The sequence below is a fragment of the Sebastes fasciatus genome, chromosome 11 (genome assembly GCF_043250625.1).
Source record: "Sebastes fasciatus isolate fSebFas1 chromosome 11, fSebFas1.pri, whole genome shotgun sequence".
Lineage (NCBI taxonomy): Eukaryota > Metazoa > Chordata > Actinopteri > Perciformes > Sebastidae > Sebastes > Sebastes fasciatus.
Window position 1 is genome coordinate 10,716,446 of NC_133805.1, and position 9,868 is coordinate 10,726,313.

Sequence of the window (9,868 nt, forward strand, 5' to 3'; positions counted from 1 at the left end):
TTAAACTCATCTGCTAACCGCTTATACAGTAAATCATTTCTATACCAACAACATATCAGGTACCCATGACAACAGCTTAACCATAGAATTTAAACTTCATATATATGTGTAATATATTAAACTCTGAATCAGTTTAGTAACTTGTTTTGATGATGTTCCTATGGACACTGAATGTAAATACTCCCATGATCAGGCTACCATGGTAATAAGAGATGAACTAAGGAGAGGCCAGGCCAACTATATTCTCTCCTGAGGACAAAGCAAAGCTGAAATGAGGAAGACGAGACACTATGAGGAGGTGAGAGGAGTGAAACACAATCTTCTCTCACCAGCAGAGGAGACAGTACATGAAAAAAAAACAGCCCTCTCTATTGCTGTCTCACACCCACACACATATAGGACGCGTGAGTAACATAGTGGACAGAGAAGGGGAATAAATCACAGTGTCACATCATCAATATACTTTCAGTCACACAAGTCTCCATTACAGTGTTCCATTTATAAAGATACAGGGTTGACATACAGATAGGAAGGAAGGGGAGTTACAGGTTAACAACAGAATAGACAGATTAACTGTTAGGGATGCACCGATACCGATACTGGATCGGATATCGGTGACAATGGGGCCGATCTATTTAATTAAATTTTATGTTTATAAACTATACACATTATATACTGTAATTTTAATTCCTGTTTAAGTTTTGGCAAATTTGTTGCTGCATTAAAAAAGTTATAATTCCTGTTAAATTTGAAGATTTATTACCAAGTTGCTGATGTATGATTTATTATTTTAATAATAAAGAACAATTAAATACATTTATATCTATGTATTTATTGGTCACATTTTGCTTTACAAAGTTTATCAATGTTTAAGTCAGGCTTGATGTTACCTAACACATAAAATAATGATCCTAGTCACTTCCACACAGTGAGGCATACATTATTAGCTAAACACTGGTATCAGATCAGTACTCGGAATAGGCTGATACCCAAAGCCCTGGTATCGCTATCCGTATTGGGACTGAAAAAGTCAGACCGGGGCTTCTCTATTAACTGTAGATGTGCATGTGGGAGGAAGCTGTGTGGTGAATAACCGTTATTAGGAAGCAGCTGTGTGGAGTCAGATTGGGCATAGAAAGTATTTGAGGGATTTGTGGCAGCAGAAACACAGTGGTGGTAAAGCGTGGTGAATTAGAGGGTACTTCACTTCATCAGTTAGTAGTAACTATAGAGACAGCTTCAAGGCTGGCGTTTTTCTTGCCACCAACAAACCTCATGACAAGACCAGAATTAGACCCTCTCTCTATACTTTCCAACATCCCTACCCTGTCTCTGGATGGACGTTTTTTTTGTTTTGTTTTTTTAATGGATCACTAATATTTAGTTTCATTTTTTAAAAAGATAATTTTATTTTTTGGCATGACAACAGAGGGCCAGCTCAACAAAAGGGGAGAAACAGTCCGTTATGCAAATGAGCCCGTCCAGCGCGACATGTCAAGCGAAGCTGTGAAACTAGGCGATCTAGTTCTAAAATGAAACCAGATTCAGCAGTGGCATCGCCTATTTCTCGCTTAAAATGTTTGCGGAAGTAGATTCTGGTGGATTGTTCAGACGGAGTAACAGAAAGTTTATGAGCAGGCCGCCATGTTGTCTCCTGTTTGAAAAGGCGAGCAGAAAACCAGCGACTAATCACACGCATTCCACATTAGGGTACATCACCGCTTGAACGGCCAGTCGAGTGGAGCAGCGCGTCCTCTACTGTTCTCGCCGGACCTGGTGGACATGTACCACTGGATTTAACATTATAGAGATGACTACTGACTATTGGTATAACAATTTAGACACAAATTCACAGACTGACCATAAACGGTCCAGACACACACTCGGTTTTGACCAGGTCTTCTTAAAACAGCTGGACACTGTTCATTTTTTAACAAATGTTACTCAAACTGGAGTAAACAGTGTAATTGTTGGGGACTATTTTCAGCTGCGGATTAATACAGGTGTGGTGCTCTAGTGAGTATTTACAGACCCAGGACAGTGTATGTGAGATTGACTCAAATAAACTACATTGCTACATTGATTATCATAATGAAGGAACATGTCAACAGTGTAGCTCATCGATGATTTTTAATGTTTTTTTGGCACAGAAGAATAAGCAAAATGGAAATTAGCTAGTAGCTAAATCTGACATCTCTTCTCTTTGAATGAGATTAATGATTTTTGTACATGGTCGTTTGAGACACAAATGAGTCAAACAGCTTCAAGTCTTTTCTGCTCATTAAACAGCACTGGAAAACTTCCTGCACACTAGCACACTGACATCTTATCCCCCGGCTGTCATTCTTGATTACGGACTTGGATTCACTTTCAGTATAAACTACAGCTTCTATTGCTCTGAGTCACCAAATGTTTCACTCCTTCAGGAAGGTGGTGCAACACTGCAAACTGTCACATCCTGTTGTTGCGGCCCACACTTAACACTATTCCTGTATTTCTAACTGCTCGCTGGGCAACAAGCCAGTATTAAAAGTAGTGTTCACCCCATCTTATTACATGTCCAATCACCTGTAATCATACTGCCTCAGAGCGGTAATAATCATCTTTAGAGGTCCGTGTTTAAACATGTCGGGCAGAAGGGTCTGGTTCCTTTTATTTGACTTTCTAGGAATTATAATCATCGCACCATGTGGTGTCATGAGGAGGAAGCACCTCGGCATCCACTTTGATAGATACATACAGCCTTACAATCACAAAGAAGAGGTGGCTATATAGAACTCAGCTCCTTCATTTCTACAATTGTGGCATAATTAAATATTAACGAAACACAATACAGATAATTCTGTAATAAAAGATAATGCTGATCAAGTTTACTTCCTTTCTAAAGGTTTGTGTGCGTCATGTTTGACTCTGAAAGTCAGTAGCTGCCCCTCAAATTAGCAATGTTCTTGTTTAATAAAAGTAAAAATCTACATATTATAGCTCATCAAATAGTCAAAAATAAACAATGGAGTCGACGCTTTATGTAAATCTTAAAATCAGTACCAGTCATAAACTTGTGGCCTGCCTGTGCGTCACTAAATCAGTCTTTAGTGAGGAGAGCTCGACAGTAAATGTGTTTAACTGCATTTATGTCACATGACTGTCAGCCTCATCCGACTAGTTTAGTCACTAATGGAACATCCTGCATGTAATAAGATCGGGGCTGGATTTTGAGCAGCAATCGGAACAGAATAGATTACAGAATAATACTATAGAAAACTAAGAGAAAAAAAATCTTAAAAGATGTATATGCTATATTGTCTATTTCCGTATTTGACACAGGTAAATCTAGCTCCTCACTTTACCTCACTACACTGGATGCATTACGGTGACGCTCTTATCCAGAATATTTTCAAAAAAGTAATTTACAATTCAAGGTTTTTACTAAAAGACGACATAACAACATAGGGCATGTGGGCTGCACAATATAAAGCCTCTCTGACCACTAGATGACATCACAACATCACCTCACAGGAAGCTGGGAGATTGTACCTCAACAAGAAACCACATTTGGTGTTCTCAAGAATCTGCTCATTCCACAGAGCTCTCTACGATCCATCACTGCCATGATGTGTATTTATGTGAGCACTCCCACTATCACCACAGACCGACAGCGTGTCATATTCAGCCGAAAACTGGATCGTATCCACTTCAAACACAGGGCAATCCATTTTACAAGCTACAGCATGTGAAAAGTGGAAGTAGCTATCACCAAATCTGTGATGTGAGGGGTCAATGTAAGAGCAGGAGATCTTGCCTACTGATATGAATTCCAGAAGGCAACCACAAGTATTAGAAACCGAGACCAGACGTCATGGTTCATGAGCAGATTCTGATCTACAATGCCAAAAACATGTAATTAAACACATTGTTTGCATGACACCGTTATACTGATTAGAAGACAGCTTTACTACAGTAAGTCTGACTGAAATCACAACCAGTGTAACACTTCAACCACATCATAGCTTCAACACATCAAACATCACATCCCACATATCTTCTAGCATCATCCAATGTCAAATAACCTCTTTGTCTATTTTCCAAAGTGTGCAACAGACTCATGCATAGTCATGACATGTACACTGACTTACCCAGGAGTGTTTTATACAGAAAAATACAAATATAGTAGGAATGCACCAATACCAGATTGGATATCAGGCTGATACTGACTCAAATAGCTCGGATATCGGTGACAATGGGGCCGATCTATTTAATTCAGCTCTATGTTTATATACTATTTACATTATATTCAGAAATTTTAATTCCAGTTTAAGTTTTGACCAATTTGTTGCTGCATTAAAAAGCTTTACAACTGAATTGTAATTCCTTTTTTTTGCCAAGTTGTTGGTGTACAATTTATTATTTTAATAAGAAATAACTAACTACATTTTGATCTGTGTATTTATTTTTTACATTTTGTTTTACAAAGTTAGAAAAAGCAATGTTCAAGTCAAGGCTGATGCTGCCTTACACATAAAAGAATCACCAAAGTCACTTCCACTCACTGAGGCATACAGCTTATTAATTAAACACTGGTATCGGATCGGTATCGGCCGATACCCAAAGCCCAGGTATTGGTATCGGGACTGAAAAAGTCGGATCGGTGCTTCCCTAAAATATAGAGACAAGGGAAGGATGAAAGATGTTTAGGATATTCTGCATTAAATCAGCGAGTTAGGTTGATAAAGATCCCTTGTAAGTTCCCACTGCCTTCAATTTCCATTTCCAGACCGTTACAAGCTTAACTGTAGTGAAATAAAGATTGTGTCAAACTGAAAGCCAATAATTATCATCACACACATTGCAAATGTCCCCACTGTGTGACTAATAAAAGAATATCTTATCTTACACTGCAAGGTTTATGAAGTCAGACACTCAAATGTGTAATGACTGACGATCCAAGCTGATTTCACATGCAAGTTAGTTAAACACTCTTATACTTTAATGTAAACATTAAATCATACAATCAAACAAATCACACCGAGCCGTGTGGCGTTCAGCAACGACTACCTGATTCATCAACAGCCGACTGTACGAGAGTGCCCTGGACTTTTATCCTGTCGGACGACAGCAGGTCAATCTGATTTTACAGTCAAACACTGGCAACCATTAAAGTTAATTGTACCAATAAAACAATCAGTCGTGTGCAAATGGATTACATAATGCCAGGCATAAAACTATGAGCATTACTCATAGATCTACAGATATCATGACAGTTATAACAGCTGGTGGTGTGTGTCCGTGTGTGTGACGAGCAGAGATAGAGAGAATGATAGTGTTTTCTTTAAGAGACTTCAAGCATAAATATAAAATACTCACAGCAACTGACAATCCTTTGTGCTTGTTGTAACTTCTCTACGAGGATGAGTGTATGTGTCATTGTGAATAGAGAAGCTGGGCCCAGCTGAGGAAGTTAATCTACAGGGTAGGAGATAGAAAGCTTTGTTCTGCTGCCCTCAGGCCTCGTATCTGTCACCAGGTGTGTCAGGTGTGTGCGAGGTGAGAAAGAGAAGAGGAAGAAGAAGAGGGAGAGAGATAACACACAGCAAGTGGAAACAAGAAAAGCCCTTATAGAGCTAAACTGCATAGTTTGTCTTTCTGAACACATTTCGTTATTTACAGGTATTTTATTCATCCTGTTTTATCTGATTTCTTGGATGAGAATTTTTATACACTGCAGCTTAATAAAGTTTCATCATGTCAAATACACTGGTTCAAACTCAAGGGTCAGAAGATGCTTGCTAATCTTATTTAAAGGGACTGTTTGTAAGAATCAGAAATGCTGGTTAACAGCGACACCTGTGTCGCTGTTAACCAGCGACACAGGTGTCGCAGAGACTCCTGTGTCGCTGAGACTCCGGCCCTGGAGACCAAAGCTACGGTCTCCCCCGCGTCCTCCGACCGCGGCCAACACTGTTTTGCAAGACGGGCTTCACTAGATAGAACTTTGCGGTTTTGGTGCTTCCGTGTAGTTTGTGTTGGAGTCTGAGTCTGAACAGCGTAGCCACACACGAGCGCGCATGGGACACCGACCCGGATTGATTTATACGTGTAAGAAGTTACAAACAGTCCCTTTAACTGATGTTTTACATGACATATAAAATAGGTTACAAAAGGACAACAGGCACATGGAGTGTTGTTATTTATTTTAAGTGAAAAATCTATTTCCTTATACAGTACAAATCTACACAATACATGCGGCTATAAATCATACAAGTCAGCACAAAAAATCAATATAGCTTACATCCAGACAAGCAACTCAGTACAATAGTACTCCATACAGTACAGAGGTTCTGTATACATATTTGTGGTCTTACATTTAACACATATTGCACCTTATTTGTAGGAAAATAGTATCAAATTAAAGTGATGTTTCTCTCATTCTTGAAGAAAAGATGAAGGTGTTCAGTGGTGAAATAGTAATGTGATAAACATTAATTGATAAATAAATACAAGCAAAATTCCATCAGTATGAGGGGCGGAAGTAACGAAAAATAATTGGTAAAAGTGTTGACGTGATGAAAATGTATGTGAATTGAAAAATAGTGATGAATTGTGCATTGATTTGATAAACTTGATTGATATTTTATTTGAGACAGTGTTTATCTGATGATCAACATTCGACCGTTCATCATTCACAACACCCAACTGACATTTATCGTTTTCAGCACGCAATTATTGTTACTTCCGCCCTATCAGTCGTTTTGGACGGAAGTAACAAAAACTGCGTGCTGTAAACGATAAATGTCAGTTGGGTGTTGTGAATGATGAATGGTGGACAGTTGATTATCAGAGCAACACTGTTGAAAATAAAATATCAATCAAGTTTATCAAATCAATGCACAATTTATCACATGATTTTTCAATTCGCATGCATTTTCATCAGTTCCATTTTTATCAATTATTTTGTGTTACTTCCACCCCTCATACAACAGGTGCTTGATTTGATGATCTCAGTTCAGCCTCCCAGGAAGTTCCTCCTCAGTCATCACCTTCAATCTGAAGTCTTCCTCTTTTGGCTCCTTCAAAGACAATTAAGCAACAATTATTATAAATTATCCAACTATTGGAAATTGAAAGATGCTGTGTGTATTTTTAGTCTGCAATATGAGAACTTACTGTGTTGTTTTCCATTCAAAGCTCACTTTATCTCTGAAACCAGCTTCTGGTCACTGCATCCATCTAACAGCTTCACAAAAGTGCATCCAAAGTGGTTCACCTACAAACATCAGATGGCATCTTTCGATCAAACAACTTTACAATAGCATTGACTTAAAATTGTTACGTTTTCAGAAATATCTGCACTTTTTGCTTCCATCAAAGCAGCTACAGTAAAATCATTCTCTCACAATCAATAACAGTCTAATGTTAGCTTAATTTACAGGTAAACTGAACTCTTTCCTCGGGCAGCCAAACCTAAAAGTCAACTATATAATGATGCATTCTACATGTAACAATAAAAAAAGGTAAAATGCTGCAACTTACCATCATTTTATTCAAGGTGTCCTTTAGATGAACGCTGCTGGGACAGAGAATCCTTTGGAGATCAACACAGAAAATTCAAGCCGAGTGGCAAATGGGATTTCTGAAAATACTGCCTGACTGTAAATCGTCTCCTGGTTGGCTGTTTTTTGTGCAACCTGGAGCAAACACGGAACCTGATAGTGCCATAACAGAGGAATAAGTCTGTTAAAGAATAAATAATATAATAAATAAAAGAATACATAAGTAAAGAAATATGTGTGGAAATATAATGAGGAATAAATAAAAGAATATATAAGTATATAAATAAATGAATGTTGAAATATATTAAGGAATAACTAAAAGAATATCTAAGTAAATAAAAAAATGTGGAAATATAGAGGAATAAATAGAAGAATACATAATTAAATAAATAAATGAATGTGGAACTATAATGAGGAATAAATAAAAAATAATATATAAGTAAATAAATATATGTGTAAATATAATGAGGATAAATAAAATAATATAACTAAATAAATAAATGTGGAAATATAATGAGGAATAAACAAAATAATATATAAGTAAATAAATATATGTGTAAATATAATAAGCAATGAATAAAAGAATATATAAGTAATAAATAAATGTGGAAATATAATGAGGAATAAATAAAAGCATATAAGTAAATAAAATAATGTGAAAATATAATAAGGAATAAATAAAATAATATATAAGTAAATAAATAAATGTGGAAATATAATGAGGAATAAATAAAGTAGTATATAAGTAATAAATAAATATGGAAATATAATGAAGAATAAATAAAGTAGTATATAAGTAATAAATAAATATGGAAATATAATGAAGAATAAATAAAATAATATACAAGTAAATAAATAAATGTGGAAATATAAAGAGAAATAAATAGAATAATATAAGTAAATAAAAAATGTGGAAGTATAAAGAGAAAAAAGAATAAATAAGTAAATAAATAAATGTGAAAATATAATGAGGAATAAATAAAATAATATATAAGTAATAAATAAATGTGGAAATATAACAAGGAATAAATAAAATAATATATAAGTAATAAATAAATGTGGAAATATAATGAGAAATAAATAAAAGACTAAATAAGTAAATAAAAAATGTGGAAGTATAAAGAGATAAAAAAAATAAAAGAATAAATAAATGTGGAAATATAACATATAAAAGAATAATTGTAGTCATTTGAATTTATTTTGACATTTATTTGTTCATTTATTTGTGTATATATTTATTTATGCATTTTTTTCAAATGTTTATTTAGTTTTTTGCATATAAATTACTCTTTTTTTCTGTATAATCTTTTTTTATTTTGTATATAATAATTTATTTATGATTTATAATATTTTTTGTAGAATAATAAATTTTTTATACAATGTCATTTATTTATTTTTCATTCATTTATTTTTCCTTATTTTTTGCCCTAATGTGAGCCCAATGTCAGCATGCAGTCATCTCACATTGTTTGCCAACGAGCCAAACTTTTATGCACAGAGAGTTCACCAAGTCACACCAAAACAAAATCAGCAACCAGCCCGATATATCGCTTTGCTTTGCAGGATAACATGACATCAGACCACTCTGACAACTCTAGCTTTCCAATGCAAAGCCAACACTTTAAAACGGAAACTATTAATAAAAGAGTAGTAGTGTTTTCTGTGTGCAACATGTGTATATATATACTGCTCTCTCCACAGTGAGCGCTCCTACCTGTCAATCTCAGCTCCTGTCACTTTGCTGTCTGTCACCTCCTGTTACTGTTCCGGTGTGTTTCAGCTGCTCCAACAAACCGGCTACAAGTTCACGCTGCAACGCTTTAAAGGCTCTCGGTCATGGTCGTGAAGGAGGCTGGATAAAGTCTGCAGCAGTCCGGGTTGAATGGTTCACTGAAGTCTGAAAACACAGTGTGGTTTGAGCGCTGAGGCTGCTGGCGTCACTTCTGTGCTGTCTTTGTACAGCATCAAAGATCATCTGTGTATGTGAAGATGCATCACTACAGCGAGGGAAAACAGACTGGCTCTTTGTGCACTTAGTTAGTTAGTTAGTTAGTTAGTTAGTTAGTTAGTTGTTTTTTTGCTCCTTAACTTTAAGGCAGTTCTGTTAAAATTAACTCTTTTCCCCCCTTTTTTGTGTACATAATGTATATTTATTAGTATTAGTAGGCTATTGTGTAGCCTACAACTGAGACAATATACATGCAAATGCAATTAGTTTCATTTGTTTCTTTAGTTTTCATCTGGCGATAGTAATCAATACAATAATTATATGATGCTGTGCAATATTATATAATTATCTGACGGACACTTTGTGCAATAAT

At 35.7% G+C, this 9,868-nt stretch overlaps 1 protein-coding gene across 6 annotated transcripts in view; it reads right to left on the bottom strand.

Moving 5' to 3' along the window:
* tnk2b (tyrosine kinase, non-receptor, 2b) overlaps positions 1-9,545 on the bottom strand; it is a 64,789-nt gene extending 55,244 nt beyond the window's left edge. For 2 of the 6 annotated variants that reach the window (XM_074650512.1, XM_074650506.1), the window contains exon 1: positions 9,262-9,543. The gene's annotated coding sequence lies outside the window, so the exon portion shown is untranslated. Of the gene's footprint in view, positions 1-9,261 lie in introns of all 6 variants that reach the window. The other 4 variants (XM_074650509.1, XM_074650511.1, XM_074650517.1 and 1 more) reach the window with 4 other exon arrangements.
* Between the last annotated feature and the right edge of the window lie 323 nt (positions 9,546-9,868).